Here is a 26,724-nt window from a genome sequence, read left to right as displayed (position 1 = left end):
GAGGGGGTTTGGCTTATAAATCTTGTAAAAGCTGAAATGAATATAGTCTTTTATATAAAACAACATTTTGCTCAGGAATAAGGGCTGAATTTACAATTGTTGTTTCTTACTGTGCAAATGTTTTCAGTCTTCTGTATTAACAAGAAGTAAGATACAGCCAATACACTTCAGTTGTAATAGGGTTATCAAGGATTTACACTGGCACAAATCAGAAAGCGTAGAAATTTGGCACAGTTCAGAGGTTTGATTTCATAGGGACCACATATCTAACTGGAAATGGCTGGGACTATTGGGTTGTGCTGCCTGAACTCACGGTGTGTTTGATATGTAGTTCTGTCTGTAGCTCTTATTTGTAGCATGTGTGGTGTCAAAGTATCTCCAAAACCCAAAGCAACTCTGAAAAGTCCAAAAGGCATCATTAGTTTTGGAAGATGAACTTATGACAGCACATGCTGTTATAATGGAGTTGCAGAAACCCTTACAAGCAAAATGAAACAGAAGAAAAAGGGAAAAAACAATCTTCAATATAAATTGCCTAGATACTGAAAAGATAATCAGTAGGTATTCCTAAGAAAAAATATTCTCAAAGTTATATGAAGACAACACAGGAGTAAACTAATATTTGTAAAAATACTGGTGTTTTCGGATATCCTGGAATTTAATACACTTTTGGTTTACTCAAACATTTTACTGGAAAGTAAAGGAAATGGATAAAGATAGAAAAAGCTATGCCAAAGAGAGAAAGGGGAAGAATTGTCAGCTTAAGCTGTTCAAATAGTCATTAGTAAAGATCTGACAAATAAAAAATTGTATTAAAAATTCTAAGGCTCCAATAGTCTCTTATTTTTATTCGCTTTCTGATATCTGTAATATTGGAGGTGTTTTATAAGATTTTATCCCTTCCCACCCCCTCAGTAACTTTATCATCTTTAATTGTTATTTCTATTTACAAAGCTTACATCACTTCATGTGCTGGACTTTTACTTAAAATATCAAAAGTTTTGAAACATAGTCAGGAGCACTGTCTACACTAGACACACCCCTGGAAAGGTTTTGGGGGTAACTTGTTATCTGAGGTGATTGTGGGACAATGAAAGCACACACTGAGATGTCTCCTACTGCCAGGTAAGCCAGTCAAGCTTGCTTAATCAAGAAAATTAAGAATTAAGAGAAGCAAGTCATTCCTCTCTCAAAATATTTTTTTTAAACATGAACACAAAGTTCTGTATGAGCCTGATAAGAAGTAAAATGTATTTCTACCTACCCTGTAAAAAGCTCTTTGGAGTTCTGTAACATACTGGTAAAGGCAAAAAATGCTCATACCACATAGAATAACTTTCCCTTTTCCTAGATATTCAATTTCTTCCTTCTTTACTTTTTACTTCCTTCTTAACTTTACTATTATCTATCTTTTGAAATTTGGCTTTCCTGGAATTTTTGGGAATTGCTGGTTGGAGGCCACGTGCCAGAGTATGTCATGTAGTGAACAGTTTTATACCTACCACCACGATCACCAGTGAGAAAGCTCAAAATAAAAAAAAAAGCTAGATTTTTTTTTTTTTTTTTTTTGCTATGGAAGAGAAACAAGAGATTTAAAACTTGAGGAAAAGATCTTTTACCAGAAGATATGAACCATGGGATTTTGAGAAGCATGTGCAGACTACACAGTCATGGACATGATGTAGAGGCAAGGGCTGGATTACTACCATTCATCCTCCTCATTTCACAGAATCACAGAATGGTTAGGGTTGGAAGGGGCCTCTGGAGACCATCTAGTCCAACACACCTGCTAGAGCAGGTTCACCTAGAGAGGATTGCATAAGAACGCACCCAGGCGGGTTTTGAATGTCTCCAAAGAAAGAGACTCCACAACCTCTCTGGGCAGCCTTTTCCTCAAAGTAAGGAAGTTTCTCCTCATATTCAGATGGAACCTCCTTTGCTTCATTGTGTGCTGATTTCCCCTCATCCCATTGTTGGCCAACACTGAAAGGAGTCTGATCCCATCCTCTTGACACCCACCCTTGAGATATTTATAAACACTGATGAGAACCCCTCTCAGCCTTCTCTTCTCCAGGCTGAACAGACACAACCCTCTCATTCTCTCCTAATAAGAAAGGTGCTCTACACCCCCATCATCTTCATAGCCTGCTGCTGGGCTTCCTCTAGTAATTCTTTGTCTTTCTTAAACTGCAGAGCCCAGAACTGGACACAGTACTCCAGATGTGGCCTCACCAGGGCAGAGTAGACGGGAGGAGAACCTCCCTTGACCTGCTGGTCACACTTTTCTTAATGTCCTACAGGGTACTGTTGGCCTCTGGTTTCCCTAAGAAAAATGTTTAGACATGTAGAATAACAAAGATGTCCAGCAACTTCTAAAATGTCTCAGGATTTGCATGATAGAAGGCCATATTGCAGTAGAGTCTAAGATGCCTAACATAAAGGTATGTTAAGATGTGGCATTTAAAATCCAGTATAAACCTACCATAGATCAATTTAGGGGTTTATGGCTTCTTTAAAGCCCTAGAAGTCTAGTTTCATGATAACCAAGCATAAGTTCTCTCAATATGACATATAATAATAATCCTCAAAAGTGATTTTTTAAGTTCTTCAAAAGTACCTTTTTCATTTTATTTAGCTACAACATGCACCATAAATAAGTTTACATTTTTTTATTTGAGAAAACTAGATAGATTGCTTGTGGATTATAGTCAATGAATAATGCATCTTCCTGATCTCATTCAAGTAAGTATGTATCTCATACAGTTTAAAAAAAAAAAAAAAAAGAAGACAGCTTCCATTTATATTCCATATAGTTTTATTTTATATGTTGGTTTCAATATTTAGTATCACCCATCGGGTCAGAGAAAGCAGAATACTTCACTGAAGAGTTCTGCTTGAAGATCTTTAATAGATTTGACTTCCCACAAAAACAAATCCGTAAAGAATTTTGGCTGATGACAATAAATAAAACTTTGCAATATCACTTTACCATTACTACTTGATTTCTTTTGGAAGTGTTTTTCTATTCTTTTTAAACAAACAGAGACAAGCTGTCTGCTTTGGAAATCCTTTTATTGATCCTAGCTACTTACGATATCCACAAACATCTGTTTCTACTGTACCAGAATCATGTCTACGTGCTTTACCAAAATATGTGTCTGTCGCAAGGTCAGTAGGCATATGATTTTATCAGAAAGAGCTGAAATTATTTACTAAATAATGAATTTTGTATTGAATACCTTTGTTTCCATAAATCCAACTGTTTAAAGAGAACTACAATGTACAATTAAAATTTATTAAAAAATCAGCATTATTCAGGTACAGATTAAAAAAAATTAAGAAGGTCACTTACAGCAATGCAACAATAGCTGTTTTAAGTGAACGTTTGTTCAGAATAAAAATTACTGTGATAAAAAATACTATCTGCAATTAAGAAATTTGCTTCCTTCAGAGCAGGGCTTTCTTAGGAGAACAGGAAAAAACATTACTTTTTTAATTTTTCTGTTCAAAATTCCTCATAATGCAGTAATTATCTCAAGAACTGAGACATTAATAAATTTTCCAAATACACTTTAAATGTGAACATCCCAATCTATCATCATGCACAGCATGGTAAATTATATTCTCTTGCTAGAAAACTCATGTGTATCATTACTATAAGTATTATGAGTTATCCCTGTTAATAGTAGGTCTGGCCAAAGGCTATTGAACATTGCCAGTTGCCTACTCTAAATTTAACAAGAGCAAATGTACCTTTTAAAGCCAGACTCCACATCACTAGTAGCTAATAATGAAAAGGCATCTGAAGATCTGTGTAACATCTCACATGATTTAGTGGAATGCCTTAATTTAACACCTGATTGTCTCTGCTGGGCAAAGTGTTGTTGATATGGTCTCTTTTCATGCAACTACTTCTTATTCATGTTCAACCAATCAGACATAGGCATTGCCTAAAGATGAGTACATACTTGAACAGCTCCGTAAAAACCATTGAACTGATAAATTAGAGACTGCCAGTACATTATTAGCTACATATGTCATAAGTGACTGATGAAGGTGTGAAAAAAAAGGAATCACGATTTCCTAACTTGCTTGGGTTGTAGATAGTCTTGGTGCCATGGAATTGCAATGCAAACTGGGGCATTGAAGAACCATATTTTCACAAGCACTTGCATGCAGACATACACACTATCAATGTCTGGAAAATAAATGTTGCTGCACAAAAATACAATGCTTGAAAGCTGAATCACCCGAAGGTGTAAGAGATAAAATGGCATATTTTGTCTCTAGTGCATTATTTTGCTTTAACATTATGTATTACATAAGTGGGACCTCTTCCTAAATAGGGATAAAAGCCTGTAGCTGCAGTATTGCATTGTTGTTCCGTTGTGGAATTTGATACCCAGCTGATTTCTTTTCAAAATATATAAGCCAAAAAAAGAGGCATGCTCAGGAAGCATATAATCTTTCTTAAGTGTGTTACCCTTACGCAATGACATGCTTCCTCTATGTGCACAGCAGAGACACCTGGAGCAACCATGGTGAGGTACCAAACCATTGGAGTGATTAAAAAGGGTAAAATAGTTTATGATCCTGAAAGTAGGAAACCAGTTGAAACAAAGGAAGCAGAATGAGAAGAGTATTTTCTTCCACAAAAATGAAACAGCTGTGACAAACAGCTGCAGCATAAGTTAGTGTTGATTTTGTGGTGAGCTTCTTCAGACAGATGTAGACCAAAGCCTATGATCCCAGGATCAATCCAGTAATGAAAAGTGAACTGAGCATTGTGTGTGAATGAAGGTAAAACTGATTTCAAGAGACAGAAAGAAATCTTCCTTGGTCCAAATTAAACTGTTTTCTTCTTGTCCTTTCTTCTGAGGACATGAAGAGCAGTAGTCATATCTCTTATTGTGTTCTCATTTTTTTTTTATTTCTACTTAAAAAGAACCCACAAAATTCTAACCTGTTTTAAAACATACAGCAGTGAAAGTACAATGAAGTTAAAATTCAACAAGAAACAAGAGCCTGAGAACTAAGAAGTTCATAGCCAAACAGACATTTACAGCATTTTTCTTTCTGATTAACAGCAGCTAATGGACAAAACTAAGGAAAATGCTTGTTTATAATCTGGTCGCTTTAGCCTCACTCTTGCAATAGACATTACTGACAATAAAACCCGAGCAGAACAAATTGGATATCCCTCACATTCAAGAATGAAGACCAAGTAACAAAAGACATATCACAAAATCATTATGCAAATTGAAAGAGTCAAAAGAAGTACAAATGAAATTTCTAAAACACCTTGGCAAATCTTTATCTGCTGAGATATACCATCAGCCTCTTCCTACTGGGACCGTTTATTTGGAAGGGCCTGTTAAGTGATGTCTTTCATTTCAGGAAGATGCGAAAACTAATATATAGCTTGTATCATGGAACAGACCATCTGCTGTGAAAAGTTCTCATATCGAGAGAACAGAGGGACTAGTTCCCAATTAATTAGCTATTTTAGGAGATTTGGATATACTCTTTCCAAGAGGGTTACAGTTGACAAGACAATCATCTGTCTGTCAAGCTGTGTCTGTTTGCCTGTTAGTCTAGCTAGAATATTAGAGGAAAGTCAGAGAGATGTTTATTGTTTATCTTTCTTCTCCCTTCTCCTCCCCCCACCAAATGAAAGCCATCCAGAAACTGAATCACTGAATATAGTCATAGCCTTTTTTAGCCAAAGTTGTTTTGTTCTCTTGTTCATGGTAAATATACAAATGTCCCAATGAAGGCATATCAAGGACAAAGGGTATTATGGGAGTAGATTTCAGATGTTATTTATAGCAAGATATTCTAATGTAGAGCTATTAATAGCAACTCATTGCACAGGAGGTGAACGAACAATACAGATGTCTCAGTCTCCATTGAAGGAGCTATTATTTTCCTGAAGAAAAGCCCTGTTTGTACAAGGCACCATTTACAAGTCTATTGTGTTTTTTTATAGCTATGAAATAATGTTGGTTTTATCTCTTTCAGCTGGGCTGAGCTGCTGGCTTCCGTTTGGCAGCTTCACAAACAATGTATGTGCTCTAAGCCAGACTTAGCAGGACTCCAGAGAGGGTGACAGGAAAGATTGCACTCCAAGACAGGGAGGCAGTGTGGTTTGCTCATAAAACCAGACTTTGAAGCCCAGGATCATAGGGGAGTCTAGCTAAGGGAGCAGGTATTTAAAAAACCCAAGAGAGTTTCGCAAAAAGTAGAAAAAAAAGTGATTCTAGTTCAATGCAGTAAGAGACCATGGAAGCTAATGTGAGCATTTATGACATGGGTATATCAGTAGATCTATTCTTTCTTTGTTGTTTTGTTGTTTGGTTGGTTTTGGGTTTTTTGTTTGTTTTTTCTTTCATTTGTAAATAAAACAAAAAAAAGTTTGACACTTTATAATCCCTGTAAACTGAAAGTAATAACCAAAGTGAGAAGATGGGAAGACATAAAGAAAAGTGTGATTTCCTTACACAGTGCATGATGAACCAGCTTGCTATAAAGCATTCTGGAAACTATGTCTATAAAACACTAAGCAGTAATTACAGCGGGAGCTACAGTCTTTTCCATAATAAAGCTGTAATATCATATCCATGCTTTTCGTTAAGAAGACCAGCTTTGTCTGCAGGGAATGATCAGCTATTAATATAAATCCTGGAGAAAGTAATTTACATGAGTCTTAAATGGACTATCTACTTAACAGTTCGAAATTCTAGCAGAAAGTTTGGTACTCTTTGAGAAATCTTTCCTTATCCTGCTTTTTGTTTTCACCTCCAAAAGGTCCAATTAACCCAATTTAGAAGAGATGCTGGTAACCTAAATTATCTTTTCATCTTTTTTTTTTTTTTTCTCCCCCGCCCTCCTGTTTTCCATGTGTCAACTTTATTTACTGAGATAAAACAGAGCCATAAATTAAGTGGTTTAAAAGCTGCATTGAAAAGATCTACAGGAACACACACCAGTTTATTTCCTTAAAAACATTTTTCATTGCAAACCTGAGTTTTCAAAAGTAGTTGTGTTCTTTCTGGGAATGTGGCTTTTGTGCTACTCTTACAAATTTCACCTATGAAATAAGTTCATGGTATTATCTCTAGGAAAATATTCCTAAATCTGAATTATCTCTATAATGACCGTCAAACAAACTATTTACATTTCAGGGGCTTTGGTTGAGAGTGTTCTGGATAAACCCTATCTGTAAACATGGTATTATGGAACAAGTATTCTTTATTTACATGGGGAAAACCATTTGAACCCTTGGAAACTGGAACAGGTTTTTGTTTTCTATTCCAGCTCTTCTAGCTTCAGTCAATAGGATCAGAACAAAAACATCATCTTCAAAAATGTGACAGCACACCTTACATCTCTACAACTCTGTCACATAAGAGAAAGAGACATGACAGGCAGAACACAGAGTTTCTTGAGAAGGCTTATTCATTAACAGAAACAAAACTTTATGACCTTTTCTTTGATCAAATACCTCCAACAAAATTTAGCTATTGAATGCTAGAGGGAGTACTGATGGAAAACTTATTAGGCTAATATTCTTATTGGGAGTTGCACCCAGCTAGATTTTCTTCCATGAATGGCGTATGTGAATTAATACCTAGCTAGAGCAATGAATTGAGAATGCATGAACAGTGAATGTTTTTGACTCTTAAACAGAAACAGGAATGCCTGTTTTCTCTAATCCATCATTCAGTTCATAACTTCAGCAACAAGAAGTGACAGCACAATACCATCAACAAACACATTTTAGGAAACATGTACAAAATAAAAACCCATGGCAGTGTACTACTTTCTTACTTGACAATTTTATAAATTTATTTCTGGGATCATGGATCATGTTGATAGTATCCTCTGGAATGATCCCTGTCAAAACTTTTTCCCTTCTGATTTACTTTGCACTATACCTTACAAAAATTTTCATTATTATGGAAATTACCTGTTTTTCTATTGAGTCAACATCTACGATCATATTGATCTTCAGATTTAATCAGACACTTCACTACAGTAAGGTGGGTTTGTTACTATGCTACATTTTAGACAAATATAGAATAGTTTATACCAAGTTTTGTTTTGTCCTGTTTTTGTTAGATCAGTTTGTACACGATAAGTTATTTTAAAAATTTCATAGTTGGTATAAAAAGACTTCTACAATGTACTTCATTATGAACGGTTGCATTCACTTCTTGTGATGGAGATTTTGGAATCAAGAAGAGCACCACATAAATTAAATAGTCTGTAGTGCAGTATGAATAATTTTCTCTTAGTGAACATTTACTTTCTGAAAGCTGCAGTGGAAACTGTGGTCCTTTATTCAGCCATATACTACAGGCTGAGTCTGGTACAAACAGCTGCAAGGAAATTCCCCACAATTACCCCGCCAACAGCTTGAAGCTTGATTTGGAAAACCTAACCTCTGCATGAACATTTTAGACACTGCATTAGCAAAACCTGGCCCTTTGCTAAGAACAACCTGACTATTCGTACAGATTTGGATGACCCGTCTGAAGTTTTCAGATTTCTTAACACGCAGTCCAGATACTCCCCAAACTGTCTTCATTTTAGCCATCAGCTGTCACTCAGGATCATAAACAGGTGCACAGCACCAAACATAGGTATAAAACATGCATATATTGTCAATATTTTTAATGTCTTACTTCACCTTGCAAAATGTTTACACTATTTCACACGAAACACAGAATGGTTTATGGGTTTATTTTTTTTATTTTAGTCATTGATAACCGAAGATCTATACATATTTATAAGGTTGATTTATATACAGAGATGCCTTTTTCTATCTGATTGCTGAAGACAAGAAAATAAATTACTTTTTTAACTTTGCTAGGTCTATTGAGCCATGCTGTGTAAGGAATTACCAGTGCCTGTAAGCATATGACTTTTCATCAGTAAGGAATGTAGTAGTGTCTTTGACGCATGAAGCAAAATTATTTCAAGTTGCAAAGGACCTCCAGAAAAGGGTCAGAAGGTGGGATTCCAAGAAATAAATCATAGGTGTCTATAGGGAGCTTCTTTTATGTTAAAGATTAAGTACAGACACAAGGTTTGACAGAAAGTTGAACTATAGGTGGGCCTCTGTCTAGTGGTTCAGACAGAGACCTGAGGGTTAAGGCTTTTGACTCTTACTGTTACTGAATATGTGTCCTTGTGAAATTTAAACTTCCACCTTCTGTTTACCCTTCAGTAAAGCAGATGGCCTCTGTATGATTTTAAAGTACCACAGATTACTTACGATTTCAGCAAGTTAACAAGATTTTTTTTTCCTTATTAACGAGGTTGAATGAAGATCTCATTTCATTACTGAGAGGACAATAAATGCATTTTTATATTGTATGGTATGGAATAATATTTTTCTAAAAGCATTGAGAAATAAAATTCTGACACAAGCTTAGATTATTCATATTACAAAAAACAATCAACCAACCAAACAAAAAAACCTGAATAGTTTCAGTGGAAATCTCATAAATAAGATTAATTGTAGTATACCAGATGTGTATGAAATATAGGTAATAATATATATATTTTATATAATAAAAGTACCTTCTGCTAATATGAGATAAACAGTGATTGCACATGACTTCTGTATTTGTATTTTAAATTTATAGAATTGGAAGGAATTTAAAGAAATAAAAACTTAAGATAAAATTAAATGGCTGAAAGGATGACATGGATCAGGCTGATAGACATGTAAAGAAGTAACAGTGAATAGGTTCTCATAAACGTTTATGTGTGACTAGTTGAAAGAATAAGCTTTCAGAGTGTTAAATGCACTGACAGAAAAGTTTAAATCCATGGCTGGGGATGCAAGCTAAAGATCAGAAATTAATGAAACTGATTTAAATATTGTTGTCCTGAAAGTTATTTGGCCTTAGTGAACTTTCCACAGTCCAGCTGCACTTATTGACTGCATTAAAGCAGCTTATTTTGGTTTTGACAAATTACTAGTATACCTGAAAAGGAGTTTGATTTATTATAATTTTCTTTATGTCAAGGGTTATGCAAGCACTACATTCACGTACTCAAAATGCACTTACTGTTATGTTTGATTTATTAAGCAACTATTTTGGGGCACTTTAAAATAGATGACATAAACAATAACAATTTATGCATACCTAACAATTTGCTTAAGACAAAACAGTATAGTTTGCAATAAATTAGAACCTGTAATATGCTATCTCCAGTAACACAGTGTTTATTCAGGTCCAAAAATTTCCAAAAATGCAAATGCCTTCGTTTAGGACATGCTACAATATATTATGTATATTATTGTATAGCATATAATATTCTGTATTTTGTACTTTAAGATTAGAAGGTTTAATAATGCATCAAATAATAATTAACATCCACTTTCTGTCTCATCTTTATTTTCTAAGCAGGCAGTCCTACACAGAGTTATATACATTAAAGTTATCTCAAAGCAACAGAAATATGGATGGCTGATAGCAAGGACTCTGTACGAAAGAGTTGTAGTACCCTTACAACAGTAAATGAAAAAATACTCCTACAGTGATTAGGGCACCCATGAACATCCCAAACTACTCCTATAGTGATCAGGGCATCCATGAACATCCCAAATTGCAAATGACCACACTCAATAGTGACATATCTTGAATTAGAAATAGGCAACAACATTAATTCTAGTAACAGCTTTTTGTGGTCTACCTTATGTCATGGAGTGAAGCTCAGTTGTTTGCCAGTTCTCCCAGTCCTATTGCTTTCAAGTACTTGGATATTTTTTTTTCACAGCCTTAACTCCAGTGGTACAGAACTAGCGACACGATCTCCCATGCCTTGCCATTAACACTTCCAAGAGTATGTCAACAAGGCTTTCTGAAGGCAGACCCAGGCATTCTCTGCCTGCTCTCTGAGCTGTCCAGACACTGCATATTTGTGCAAGTGTGGCATCAAGCCCAAACTAATAAACTTTGCCATTCAACAGAGCTTAAAATTTGGAGCACTTTGGCACGGCAACCACTGCAGTGTGGCTTCCAGGTCAGATCTAGCTCACAGGTTATTGGTTTGAAGACAGGATATGCAAAGCAGATTCACTGCAATCAATTTTTACCATGCAAAATGTATACATTGCAAGATAGTTATCTATAATATCTAAAGGAAGTGGAGAGAAAGGGAGAAACTATAGAACGCCTGTGAACCCAGCCTGTAACAGATGCATGTTTGAACTGTTGATAGGTAACCCTGTAAGCTGCTTCTGTTTTTGACTGTCAATAGGAATTCAAACAACTAACACAAAGCAGACATATATCTTTTTTAAAATTATAATGTCCATTTGCTAGATGTCAGCTGCACATTCTGGTTAGAAATCTGATAGTCCCCTAAAATTTACTAGGGTTTAGGTGGTGTTCAGCTCTCTAAGTGAAATATTAGCATTCCACAAAAGCTCTGGTCAGCCACTGAAGAAGGTAAGATTGCACCAGCACAATTCCTTAAATGTTTGTGTCAAATTTCAAGATTAAATGGCTTACTCTCTGTTCTCCACTGACTGTAGTGACTTCATTGATGCTAGACAACGAGCTTTATATATATCTGGATTGTAGCACCTAAAGCTGCATGATATGAATCTCAATTTCAGACCAAATGCTGCTTAATTTATGTTCTGTGAAAGTCCTAGCTTGACAGGACTTCCAGAATTTGTCTGCTATATAATGAGTTCTGAAAAAAAGCACAACTTGCGTAGAAAATTCAATTCAAAAGCACATCTAGAGAATGACAACCTGTGTTTAATGAAATAGTTAGTAGTTGATCAAATCACCCAAGGAGTGTTAAGTTATACATAATCCAAGCCCTCAGTCAGATATGTCCTGACTATCCTTGGTCTTGCCATTATCCTAAAGATGAGGCTGAAGTAATTTATTTAACATTATTGTCTTCTCCTTCACTGATACTATTACAATGAAGAAAGAAAATTAAAATTCATGGTATCCAGAGAAAGAGAATGAATGCGAGACAGTGCATCAGTATTTCAGGTCAGTGACAGAAGCCTTAATGTAGCAAGGGAAATTCTGTTCTTTTTTGCACAATACCCATGCATTTTACCACACAAACTATGTAACAGTGCCCAGGCAGAACAGGAACCCAGGTCTTCAATTTCCTCATCAAGTCCTTCAGCTGCCAGACTGATACTTAAATGTTCTAGAGGACAGGATAGGTGAAGAAAACATTTAAGTGAGCTGATTATCTAAATTTAAGCACCTAACACCAGTATCTAAGATGAGAGGAAAGGGAATTGAACCCAGCATTACAGAGATATCCTGAATGCTACAGGCATGTTCCACCAGAGATGTAGGTTAGGCAACTGTTTTGCTCAGTATAGTCTTCGTAGAACCCACTCAACTTCACTCTCTCCATGTAGCACACTAGGAAGAGAGATGACAAACAGGTTATAAATTCTGGAAAGTCATCATGTGGAAGTCAAATATAGCAAAACCAAACGTTCTCAAACCTATGTGTCATTTGTGGATCTCTCCTTTTGGACCTAGTTCTTCTTTACATCACATCCTCCTTTCACAGCTCTGGTAATTTAAACAATTACAAAATGTAAGCAGAATTGATTTTGCTAGACTTAGAGAAATGTGCACATTACCAGGACATGGAAGGGGGATTTAGAGTAAATAAGAGACAGATTTTTTATCTTTATCCACTACAAAGAATTTTTTTCACCATTACATATTATATATTTTCCACTACATAGCTTCCTGAATTTCAATGAACAGGGGTCATAAAACATTGAGAGTTCTGGACCCTCACAAAGTTGTCTGCCTCAGACCTCTTACCTCAGTTATCAAACAGTAGCTTTTTAACCCTAAAATATAATTTCCTTCAGTACAGTTGACTTTTCCATGGATTTCACTCAAAAGTGGTCAAAGCAGGTATAAGTCAACTCAGAAACTTTATTTACCCACCACTTCAGCTAGCCTTGTTACATGAATACAAAGAGGCTCCTAGAGTCCAACAAGATCCTTCTGGTGTCTGTCCTCTTTGGTCTCACCTCTATCCCCATCCTTCCAAGTTGTCTCTTTTAATCAGAGGTGTGCTGTTGTCACCTATCCTCTTTTTGGACATTCTGAGGATCTCCCTAAACTCAGAAAGGGCCAAGGAGACTGGCAATTACTCTCCTTGTCAGGGATTCTGTAAAAATAACTGAATAGTCAAGAATAAGGAGGATTTAAAAAGTATGTATGTGCAATTAAAAAACCAAAACAAAACAAAAAGCCCCTATATTTATTTTAAGCAGAACAGTAGACAAAACACAGAATAATTAATGCTTTAAAACTTAACAAAAATAGAGAATACCAACAAAGAAAAGATTTCCATGCTTGTTTGACATTAGTGATTCATTTTCCTAGGGTGCTATAATGAATAAACAAGTATCTGTGAAGCTGTTAAAACATAGTAAAACTATAGTCAATCCAAGATACCATAACAGAGGAGAAAAAGAAGAGAAATTTATCTTTTTTCCTTTCTAAATATAATTTTATCCAATTTGAAGTCTGCTCCAGAAAGTAGAGTTCTTTTGACAGTAAATGATACAGAGATGCAGTAGGTTATGCCAACAGCTTCAAAGGTCTATTTTAAACCTGAAGAGACAGGAACAATTAAATTTTTTCTCTCCAGACCATTTTAATGACACAAAACAAGCCTGTCTGCTTCCGGAAGGATGATACGTTTCTCACTCAGGAAAACATCGGGCTCCGGGATTTCATCATTTACAAACTCTGAAAAACAGGAAAAAGGATTTTAGTTCCTGATGTGCAAGCAATTTGTGTTAAGTCACAGCCATGCACCAACAACCGGCTCATTTGGGAAATGTTGTCAGGGTTGAGAGCTGCTTGTTGGATGAAAGCATCAAGGATGTCAAAAAAAATGCCACTTCATATGACTGGTCAAGCTTTTCTATTTCTTTCTCTTATGTCTTCCTTCAGTGATGAAAGATCAAACTATATTTTGGATGTAAATGGCAGTACTATCAGAAAATGCTGAAGTGTAATTAAAGTATTTTACCCCAGGTTGCCAAAGATCTTCCAAAAGCTGTAGTCAACACCTATGATGGTTTTGAAATCATTAAATTGATATTTTGAGACACATGAACTTACAGGGTACACTTCAATGAGAAATGAGGCATTGCTATTTGGTAAGAGTCACAGAGAGACTTGTGTGATGAATTCTGCTTACATTAGGGCTATTAGACTTTTCACTCCTGCTCATCGCTAGTTTAATAGGGTTTCAGATTGATTTTTTTTCAGATTTGTTCTTTGCCATCAAAAATTTCTTACCACTTCCCCTCCCTTTCCAAAGGGTTATTTTCACATGTAAATGTTGATGTTTTTGTGACAATGGACTCTCACAACTGCAGAAGGTGGCCTTTTTAAAATTTATATGTAGATGAGTATAGGCAGACAGTTCCAAACTCAAATACACTAGGTCAGTCTGATCTGGTAGGACTGCCCTCCCTAGGAGTTAGATGCAGTTCAGTCCCATAATACCTGGTCTAAAGTCATTTTATTCTGGCAAAAGCTACGTAATGAACTCATGGACTGGAGCTTTTAGTCTCTTACAGTCAGCTGTGAAAATTAAATTTAAAGTTCTTGTTGCCTTTACACAGTCCTTTGTTCCCTGTTGAGAAGTATTTTACTCTTAAAAGTGGGTATAGAAAGCTGAACAGTTTCCCTAGGTAATTTGCTGTGGCAAGTCATTCCCTACAGCTCAATTACACAGTGTTTGTCCTCTACCTGTGGAATGTCTATAGGGGAATCCTGTAGCGTATGTTGTGGCCTGAAGGCACTGCAACACATTCTTTTAGGTAATTGTCCTAATGCTGTAACACAAAAGGAAAGTACATAATTTAATAAAAAAGGCCAGCATCCTGCAGAACAGCTGGTAAACCATTCTTTGAGTCTTTTAACAGGATATATTGGCTAAATATGGAACAAGTCCTCTTCTTCCTATATCCATTTAGGTATTTGGAAAAGCTCCTATTGACATCAAGGCCTCTTGAAACAAGCCATATACATCAATGGTGTCAAACTCTGTTATGTGCAAGAAGGATATGTAAAAGGAGCACAGTGTTTATACCAAAGCCTGCATCCCGCACAGCAAAGTTTTTTGTGCAAAAATCTTCACTTATAGACAATGCTTTCAACGTAATCACATAAAATAAAAACTACATAAATTTTTGGAATTGCATTCAGTTAATTAATTTATTACCAGAGTTTTTTATCTATTCCAATCATGTAGTTGCACAAATGGGCATTTTTAAGTATACATGCAATGGTGGAACCTCATTTAAAATAAAAAATATGTCTCTTTCATACTTGTGTAGATAAAAGCGAGGCAGGACATAGATCTTTAGAAAACCTGAATGGTTCAGAGAAGGTGCTGCTGTATGTTTGAAAAGACAACTGATTTTGAAATATATCAGCGAAAACAGAATTGTCAGAATTCTTCATCATTTCATTTTAGAAGAAATGGTACTCTGCTACACTTAATAATCATCACTGGACATAGCAACAGTTAAATACTAGAGAAGGGAAAAGCATAGGCATGTCAAGAATATGTGGGACAAGGCATTTTGAACTTTTCCCTTTCACCTAAAAAAAACAAAACAAAAAAAAACAACACCATCCAAATCTCAAAATAATCCACAGAACATTGTCTTCTGAATATTAAAATCATCCAAATCCCAAAATAATCCACAAAACATTGTCTTCTGGATATTAAAATCTCAACTGTTTATCAAATATTTTTAAATATCATAGGTTTTCTGTTAGTAAGTAGTTGAAAATCTCCTGCATTTCCTCCAAGACTTTACTACCTCTGAAATTATATTACCAGTACTTTAAATCCCTGTGGTTCACTGAGAACGTAGAGTGTACAGAACAGAACCATGATTGCATAATGTGGTTAGTTCTTCAAATTTTTTTTTTTTTTTTTTTTTTTTTACTTTAGTTGTAAAGTATCTAGGAATTAGTTAATATTGTCACATACTTCTAAGATCAACTGTACTACACTACTGCTTCCTACTAATGTGGAAGGAGGTGTAGAATAAAGTGGTAACACTCCATGGAACAGAAAGTTTTTTTCCCAATTAATAAAAATTTTCCAAACTTGTAACTTAGGGATACAGGTATTTCAAAGTCCCACTTCTAGGCACCTCCAAAGTATCCAAGGAAGGAAACACTGTTATACAAATGAAGGAACAGATAAAAGTGAAAGAAATTAGCCTCTATGGTCAGACGTAGCCTTGGTACCTCTCCTTTTCCTCATGTGGACATAACTGGCATCCTTAAGTGACATTCTTCTTTCTCTATATATATGTAGGCTAAGCATGTTATGTATTTAACTATGTTAGAGGGCTAAGAAAGGCAGGTCTGACTTCGCTTTTGTCACATGAACCAGGATCTGTCTGCAGCTTAAGTCAGGGATATTTTGCACAAAACATCACCATTAGATTGAGCCTGAGAATTTGTTACACAAAGCATCACCAGTTTTGCAGTAGGATTAAATTTGCTTTTAAATATGCAGTTACTGAAGCAGGATCCTACTCATGAAGACTTTAAGAAATACCTGAATGGATATTTGGTGTGTAATTCTGGGAGATGGATTACTTATGGCCTTCTTCATTTTCAAAAGAAATACGACAGGTGTTATAATTTGGTGTGAATGTGTCAGTTGAAATCCTAACTTTTTTTAAACCGTAGATTTTCAAACTAGCATTCCTTTTATTATTTTAATGTCAGCATGGCCTCTTTCTTAGTTTACACAGTTTCTTTATGCTCCAGACTCCAGTGGGTGATAGCTGTTTGTAATTAAGATAGAAGTAAATCAAAGCAATTCTCATTTGTCTTTCATTTTAACTTTAAACATTTCAAAATATCTAACTACATTTAGGTGAATTAAAATGAAATATAAATTAATAATCTCTCCCTTTGTCTATCTTATTTGGTCTGTTCCTTTCATATAATTTAACTAAAATTATGTAATCTTCTACAAACTGAACAGACCAATTAGAAAAGGGCCTGAATAAATGTATGCTGCAGATGATGTGTACTGAACCATCCTTATTAAATCAGGGAATGAATCTGTTTTAGCTGTTTCCATTGACAGCCTTATTCCAGCTCACAGCCAGCAGGCAATTAAGAGAATCAGATTTAAAACAGGCAATAGGGAGAAATCAGCTTCTGTGTAGTCATTCTTACACCAGACATATGTGCATCTGCTTTACATGTACCTGCATTGTGTGTGCATTTGTATTGGTATTGTACATGCAAGGAAGTATCATTTTTCCCCTGTGTGCCAGTGCAAAGATACGCAATGTATTTCCTAATACTTAACCTCCCACAAATATTAGACATACTGTCAGTTTTCCTTAAACTGATTTTAACCCTGACTTCAGTATAGACTGTCAGATTGGTACTGAATAGACATGCTAGATAGCTTATTAATATTTAATCCTGTGTTTCTAAAAGAAAAAGACTAACAACACAAGCACAAAAGAGAGAATTACACCTGAGATGTACAGTAAATTGTACTCAGAACAGTTAGGAGTTTACAGAAGGAAAAGAAAAGAAAAGAAAAGAAAAGAAAAGAAAAGAAAAGAAAAGAAAAGAAAAGAAAAGAAAAGAAAAGAAAAGAAAAGAAAAGAAAAGAAAAGAAAAGAAAAGAAAAGAAAAGAAAAGAAAAGAAAAGAAAAGAAAAGAAGAAAAGAAGAACAACACACAAAAACCCACCACCACCACCAAAAAAACACCAAACCAAACCAAACCAAACCCACCAGTGCTAGTCTGATGGATTTGACATGCTTAATTTTAAAGAGGGAATCCAGTAGATGGATTTTTTTTTTTCTTTTTAGAATGTTATTTATAAATAAATAAAATTTACAGACAGGATTTTTTCTGGTGTTTCATCTAAAATTTCTTTGTCAGCATTTCATACCCATTCAGTTATTTTTCTTGATAGGTTCCCAGTTACTAGAATAGGATGTGAATGAAATACCTATATTCTCTGTATAGTATGTTAGGTACCTCAGAATTGGATGCACATGCACAACATACTAAACAAGGGACACATCCATTAGATATGCTAAAGAAAAATATGTGCATCTCAGATTTCTCCCATATATCTACTGCTAGCCCTGCATTAGACAGATCTATGGAAATTAAAATGTAAGGCCTGAGGTCCTCCTTTCCTTTCATATACCAATTGGAAAAGGTAGAAATCAGCTTTTTTCTCTTGGGATGCAGCTGCAAGATGGGGAAGAGAACACAAGGGAGAGCCTGTGCATGTGCATCGGTGGTGAAGATGCTTCTCCAAAAAATCTGAACTCCAGTCCTTGTCCTCATCAACTTTCATATCTTATCTAAGACTGTTTAAAGAAAATGGCATAAGCAATGTTCAGATCAGAATCCAGAATTATTCTGATTTTCCTCAAACTTCTTCCCAGCAAATATTTTTATCAATAAGCTACAACATGAAGCTATATTTTATGCCCAGTCTTCCATGACTCACAAGTTCCCAGCAATGGGATGAGCGCTTGCATCCCTTCCCCCTTTTCCCTCCCTGGCTCTCTAGCATTCTGCATGGAGAAGGGTTTGCACACTATCAGGTTGAAGACAGGATATCTTAACCTCCCAGTTGCTGGAAATCTGTCCTAGCCTTTTGGTATAACTATTACATTATAGAAGGCACATTCTCCTCCTATGTTTCTGAATGAAAACATTGCGTTCTTGTGGTTACTGACCATTAGAGAATTTCAGAGAGAAATCTTAAAGACTGCCTACAGAAAATCCTAATTCTGAATCCCACATAGTTAACTTGGAAAGACACCATGCTGTTGAGGACTTTTACAATGATACTAACTTGGGTATACAATGAAAGAACTAATAATTTCCCATTTCAGAACACTATAACACACAATGACAAATTTGTGCTGAAAAATTCTTATTACAATCCTAGTATTTTAGTCCTCTAATTTACAATTCATTTCACACATAAAATCTGTGAAGAACTTTACTTTAGAGATCTGGACTATCTATGAATCCCAATTCCATTACACTTACATTGCCTAGGATTTTTTTCTACTCTGAATAGTTGTCCTAGTATTTTACCAATGATAAAACTGAAATGTAAACGAGCAATTTCTGGAAACAATTTGCTTTGTATTCATGTTTGTTTGTTTATTTTTCAGAAAACTGCTCTGCAGCACCATCTAGTGAGAGTGAAAAGGACCAGTCATACTGTATGCATGTTTGGAGAACCTCCATGTTTTTTGCAGCCTGCATAGCTTCCTGTAGACTTAATGGAAACAAGCAAAGAAAAGTCAAGTCTCCATGCAGAGAGAGAGTGTATGTGTATCCTCTGTCATGTCAGTGATCTTGAACAGAAAACCTACCCCAGGATGAAGTGTTTTTTTACAGAAAGACATGTGGAGTCTTTGGATAAGGGGCATTATGGACAGAATACAAAATACACCTTGACTGTAAAATATTCTTCAATGTAGAACCAAAGTTTCCAAGTTTACTGAACCAAGCACATCATTAGTAGTTAGCAACTTGTGCTGCAAATGATGGTATTATTGAGAGCTGAATTTTTTCCAGTAACTGATGTGGTCTTCAAGTGTTCAAAGCAGTGAATGAAATCCTAAGCAGTGAGTAATACAACTGGAGAGACAGACCTTTGTGAGTGTTAAGGTTTTGCCCGATTAGGGGAATTTTTCTATGTAAATCTTTCCTTTGAAGTTGGAAAAGGGTTCGCATCACTTCTGAGGGAACAAAAAATATCTGTTCAAAACTATCTCTATAGATGGCTATATAAATAAATTTTTAAAAATCTGAAATAAATACTACATCACCACATACTATAGTAACAACTACTCTTATGCTGCTTCATATCTGAGTCAACTTCTAGTTCCACTAGTTATCTTAATGACTGACATGTCAGCTTGAATTGTGATCATGGCAGCCAGATGTCCATTTCATCCAATGTGAGTTATCTAAGACACATGCAGAGATATACAACTCTTCTCTAGCAAAGACTGAGAAAATTCCATTATTTTTGATGCCAAAAGAAGTCAGATTATTTTGAGCCTAATAGTCTCTATCGTAGGCTAAGCAGCATTTATATTTTTCCTTCTACTTTTAAGAATGCTAATAAAACCAAAAATGATAATTACAATGTTTCTTTTAAATGAAAAGCAAGAACATTTATACAAATAAAAGATGTCTGTTAAGAGCTAATTCTTGAGTCCTGCAGACATTTACTCAGAATTTCACCGAAGTATAAAATGATTACTGAAGTATAAAAATTTTATTACAACACCAGAGTTTTCTGATTCTCCAGATACAACTGACTAAATGGAAATAATTGGTCATATCAGACCACCTTTCTCTAGCTTTTTCTTAACCTTTTCTTGTCTATTTAGACTCTGTCCTCAAAATCAGTTAAAGCCTGCAGATATCAATGAATATTAGTGGAACTGAACCTGAAATTATATGTTCATTAGTGCAACAGTGTCTGTGGTTTTGCTTCTGCAGAGAAGCAAATGTTTGTCTTAGCTCAGGTAGTTAGACCATTTGTAATAAGAAGATGGCTGGTCATGAATGGTTTTCCCAGGGCTTAGTATTGGGTCCAGTTCTGTTTAATATCTTTATCAGCAAACTGGATGAGGGGATTGAGTGCACCCTCATCAAAGTTTGTAGATAACGCCAAGTTGGGAGGCAGTGTTAGTCTGCTTGAGAGTGAGAAGCAGAGGCAGTAGGCTCTACAGAGGGATCTGGATAGTCTGGTTTGATGGGCTGAAGCCCATTGTATGAGGTTTAACAAGGCCAGGTGCCGGGTCCTGTACTTGGATCACAACAATCCCATTCGACACCACAGGCTCGGGGAAGAGTGGCTGGAAAGCTGCCTGATGGAAAAGGATCTGGGAGTGTTGATCAACAGCCAGCTGAATGTGAGCCAGCAGTGTGCCCAGGTGGTCAAAAAGGCCAACAGTAACCTGGCTTGTATTAGAAACAGTGTTGCCAGCAGGACTAAGGAAGTGATCATCCCTGTACTCAGCACTAGTGAGGCTGTTGCGGATGGAGTGATACACTTCACTCATAAGAGAGGAGCAGCAATCTGTTTATTGGTAACAAAGTTTGATAGTAATGTCAGCAGGTTGTTTTACGTTCTACTAATGAGGATGGATAGATTCAAAAATAAAGCTGGTATTCAAAGCTGACTAGTGAAGGTCATTTGTATTTTGAAAAATCTTGTGAGAAAAAAAATACATGTATGCTAAAGCATAATGCATTAAATCACAAATTCTGAATAAGTCAAAATTTGCTGTTCATCCTACATTCCATTATGCTACCATCAGAATAGTGTGCAAGCCAAATATGCTATTTGGACCTCATCAGATACCTGGCTACAAACATTAATTACAAAGCATAACTGGAGATGTTATCAAATTTGCAGGAAGTCTTGATACTACATACCATTTTACATTATTTGTCACTCAAGATTTCCATTTAAAACTGGAAGTGACAAACCAGAAAGTATGCTAAACATAGGGGGAGTCAGGAACAGGAACAATAACAGTTACAGAACACCACTGGAATAAAATGAGAGCAAACATAGACAGATGTACTATGTGCAAGGTAGGAAGAAATAATCAAGTGTTAGATCCTGCCAGGAAGTGTAATGAACTTCATCACAGATACAAGTTCTTTGTGAGTCTTAGGATCAGTCCATAAATGAACATAGAGGAAAACACTGACTCAGTTGGAAACAGATGAATGATGTGTTACAGCCTGTGACAGACTACCCGTGAGTGAAGGATACACAATGAATTAAAAGGTACAGTGCATTTAAAATTAGGAGTGCCCTGAATAACACAAGCAGTATAATTGCTCTGTTCACACCTGCTTTGGTTTCTGGTGGATTTCGGTGCAGAGCATCGTGTTTCAAAACACAGTTAGATGAAAGAAATTTGATAAGAAATACCGGCACATACATTGTTTCTGCCGCTCTTGTCCTAATAAGTAACACCTTCTTCTGATCCGAGCCCAACAGATGTGAGCAGAATTATACTTCTCTTAGCAGATGTGGATTGTAAAATTTGTAACTCAGAAAACTATAGTTATGCAGGTTGGCGAAATGAACTATTCTGAAGACAATGGAATCCCATAACATGGTGACAGCTGTATGGTCAAGAAGAATGAAGAACATCTGAAAAATAATCTATCATAGTCCTTTTTTTTTTTTTTTTTTTTTAAGTTTCTGTATGTTAGTTGGATTCATTTTACTCCTATAAAAAAATCCCTAGATGAAGAAAGTGTGTTTAGTAAAGAGTTATTGAGGCTGTAGCCTATGCTCCCAGACATAGTGTGTTCTCTGGGTCAAATAATGGGGAAAGCAGGTCAAGAACAGCACAAGCTCCATCCACACCAGTGCTTTCTGTAGTTCTGCTGTCAGTATCTCTGAGGAGTCTTCATTTTTTTTTAATTACTCCATTCCCTTACATTATTTGTGCTAAAATAGACAGCAGGGTTACTCAGGACTCAATCAAGTGCAATCAGGCTATCACCCTAGTGAATGTTTAGTGCTTTTAGAGTGCAAAACACTGTTAAGAGACCACTGTGGTTCAATCCAAATCAAGACTTGGTGATGAAACCCTCTTCACTCTCCTTTTTTACTCCTTCCTGCACAAACATGTATGCTTCACATGGAGGAATGAAAATATCTTTTGAATTTAAAAATTATCTTGATTTGTAACTTTTTTTTTTTAATTCTTTTTTAATCCAAAATGTTTTAGTAGTTGTTATGTGTCTAAAATGTGAAACTTGAATCTATTTCTAAAGTACATGATATAGTAATGTAGAAACAATGCATTAATTTTGTATTTTAGAACTGAATGAGCAAAGATCTAAATTTAGAGTTATAAACTGTATTCAAAAGGTTCAAAACACTTTCTTTGGTGATTTTTGGAAATCTTGCCAAGAAGTTCTGAACAGAAGACAAAACCATGACAACAGAATAACTTATAAGATAAAAGGCACAGAAGAGTGACAGTGGTATCAAGCAATGAGGTAGATGCCCTGCAGAGGAAAAAAAAAAAAAAAATTTGAGATTTTTCATTAAGAATTTATTTTTCCTCAATATTCAGAGGATAAGTGATCTCTGGCCCATTTTCAATAAGCAGGTGATCTTCTTGCAGCTCTCAGAAACCCAAAGGAGAAAAATCTGCCAAGTGGAGTTTCTAATATTTGAAAGAAGCCAAGAAAAGTGGGAGGTGGAGAAAGAAATTATAAATTAATGAAACATTTGCTTAGAGAACATACCAATACGCAGTTCACTTCCAATGACAATAACAACAACAAAACAAAACAAAAAAGACACTTTTTCCTCTCAAGACTGTATTTTTAGAGAAAGGACAAAAGAACGTATACTTAACATCCCAGAAGATTTGCTTCATGGTGGCATTTAAGAGCTCTCTCTCAACAGACATGTGAAAGTTGTGCCCAGGAAGGTGAGGAACTGGAGTTAGCAGGACCCCAACTAGAACTGCTGAGATAAGCGGAGAGGAGTTCTGGGACTTTCTAAAAGGGCAGAGAAACAGCACAAAATGGTTGAAATCTTACTAAAAAAGGTAATAAATGACTAAGTGCAGCTTTCCAAATGTTCCAGTGCAGGCACCAACACTTTCTCTCCTTGTCAAATTCAGCATAATCTCTTTCAGGGAAAATAAAACAAAACAAACAAACAATCAAACCTTAGAAAAGGGAATGTATTTGTATTTTGAGGGAGGGAGGTGAGAGTCAAAACCTCAAGTGAATAGCTTATAACACCTGCAGCTGTAAACCCTCTCTCACCTTGGTGATATTAAAAGTCACAATGCATATGACTTTCAGTGCTTTACCAAACATGTGGGTGAGTTACTGATGGTTCTATATTTAATATATATTAAAAAAAATATTCAATATTACTACATGTAGGCTCAGTGGTACACGGGATGAGAGAAATATCACTGGTATTGAATAAGTGAGAAAGCAATATTAATGGTATCAACTGCAGGATTAAACCTCAATGAAAGAAAGGAGTGCTTCCAGGATTCAGCTTTATTTTTAATTGAAACTGGTATTTTAAAGTCCAGCTTAGGGAACCTACTAATTGGCTGGTAGAGTTAATGCATCAAAATCATGAATATTTGTTTTCACCAAGAGAAATATATGTTGTCTAGGTAATAAATAAAGGCTTCTGAATATTAACAATAACTTTTGACTTAATCAGTGTTCAAATATAAATATATTTTTCAATATTTACAAAAGCTGCCAAAATTTTGGAAATGTTTGGCTGTTCAAATTTATAAGGTCAGTTTGACAGAACAAGCAGATACTGTTTTCAAAATATGGTAACACGTGTACATGAAAGCACCCATGATAACCATTCTTCAGGGACACCAGCTAACAAAATATTGCATACTTTTAGTTTGTTTTCCCTACTTCATCTATTCTAAATGTTGTGTATTCACAATGTATGAAATGAACTTCTGTTTATTTCCTATATCCTTCAAACTAATCACTGTCAAGTCAGCTACACATTCCTAATTGAAAAATAATATTTGTATGGCTTATTTTATTATAAGCCTTGAAGATAATTACTATAGACTTGTTACTTTATTTTCAAATTCCTGAAATGTTTCAGATGTATTAGGATTTTTCATTTTCCTTCCATATTACTGTAGAGAAAGAGCACAGAAATTGAAGGTAATAGTCAGTAAAATAACCATGATGGAAACTAGAACAGTTTACTTGACTGATCTGAACTTCCCTGTAAACCAAGCCAAATATGTGCTACCATGTTAGAAAAAAGGAAATAGAGGTTTGAGCCTTTTAATTGAAAAAGAGGTTGAAGGTGGATCTCCCTGTTTCAGAACAAGTAGATAGGACACTTGACCACTATGGAAAAATCTGGCACTTTTTCCAATTCCTTCTCTTTCTCAGGTTGCATTTTAAGTTTGGTTTTTATTTATTTATTTTTTTTTAATCAAGTCAGAAACTACGAGGACTGTGAGGTTAGTTTCTGCTATTTCTGGAACTTTCATGGAACTAATTAAAGCATCTCTTCTAGTCCACTGGCACATGGTTTAAATAATTGTCTCTTTTTACTTTCTCTGCTGTCTCCCTGCTAAGATACAATGCCTGAGTGTATCCTAATTTATGTATGCAAGAAGTCAGGTTGCTGGTGGGATCACTGGCTGTGCCATAGCAATGTAGAGGGCTGTGGATCACCTTGTTACTTGGGACCAGTGCGTATCTTTCAGGTGTTGCAACCTCTTGGTGGTATAACTAGCTTCAGGCTGTGGTTGCAGGGAGAAGTCCCACAACGTCTGATTAAGCTCCTGCAACACACTCTTTTTTGCCAGATCAGAGGGTTGTGTGATCACACAGTGAACTTAACCTGGTACAACTGGAGAACAGTACAATTTTATACTGATATTGACAAGTTCAATCAATTCCTTGAGTTCACAGATACTGCAGTCCCAAAAATATAAATGGAGGAAAAGGTGTAGTGATGATGAGATGAACAGAGGAACACAAAGAGTGTGGGGTGGAGAGGGAAGTTCATTTTGACATAAACTGTGCTTCTGATGAAGGTGTCTGAAGTTAGCCAGATAGTCAATTTGTTAGAAAGATAGCTTGAGTGAATTTAACATGTTTTTTTCCCTCCTCATTCTTGACTAAATTCTTTCTCATATCTCCTGCACTGGCTGTGACTTTCAGTTCCCTCCATGGGCCAGTTGAACTCAAGAATGGAGGAGAAAACTAATGCAGAATTAAAAAAAAGTACATCTAGTGAGCACCAGACACAGAAAAACAGAAGGTGGAACTACCTCGAGAGAAGGAGCTCCAATGGTAGAGAGGTTGGAAAGAGAAAGGAGCTGAACAACTCTGTGGTGAGCCTCTGTGTCAGCACAGGTAATGTACATGCTTGAAACGCCAGTTCCTTGTATGATACTGAGGTGACTATAACACCCTTTTAGTGGCATGTCATGACAATGAAAATTAAAACTTTGTCTTCTTTGAAGACCAGCCTGTAGGCCACATATATAATAGAAATAAATAGGACATGAGAAATATGGCAACTTGACCTTGTCTCAGAAAATTTTGCAAGAATTTACTCATTTCCACTGACATAAGAAACTCTTTGAGCTATGATTTTCTGTCAAACAGCAATAAGGCCACAGTCCTTGGAAATAACCATTCACCTAGGTACAAAACAAGTCATCAGGTATGGGAGCTGTGCTCCCCTTCCAACTCTCTTATAGTCCTCATTCTGCTCAGAAGGAAAATTTCCCTTGTATTGTTTTGTGCCTGTACAGTCTCCCGGGCTTTAAGTTTTATCTTATTTTTTCTGAGATATTTTTCCTAGTTTGCTGAAATTGCATCCTCCCATACCAGCATTTGGGTATGTAAATGTTAACACAGCTTGCAGAAAATTCACTACAAACAATGACAAAGAAACTCAGAGACCTGACTCTAAAGTCATCTTTCAATTAAATCTTTATTCTATTTCCTAGTAGTACAACTGAACCTAACAAAACTAAAACAGACAATAGATACTACCATTCACAGACCACATATATTTAACCTTCATTCCTAATAATAGCAATAATTAAGGGAT

This window comes from Patagioenas fasciata, chromosome 1, assembly GCF_037038585.1.
Source record: "Patagioenas fasciata isolate bPatFas1 chromosome 1, bPatFas1.hap1, whole genome shotgun sequence".
Classification (NCBI taxonomy): domain Eukaryota; kingdom Metazoa; phylum Chordata; class Aves; order Columbiformes; family Columbidae; genus Patagioenas; species Patagioenas fasciata.
The sequence above is the reverse complement of the archived record's forward strand: the minus strand, read 5'-3'. Positions refer to the sequence as shown.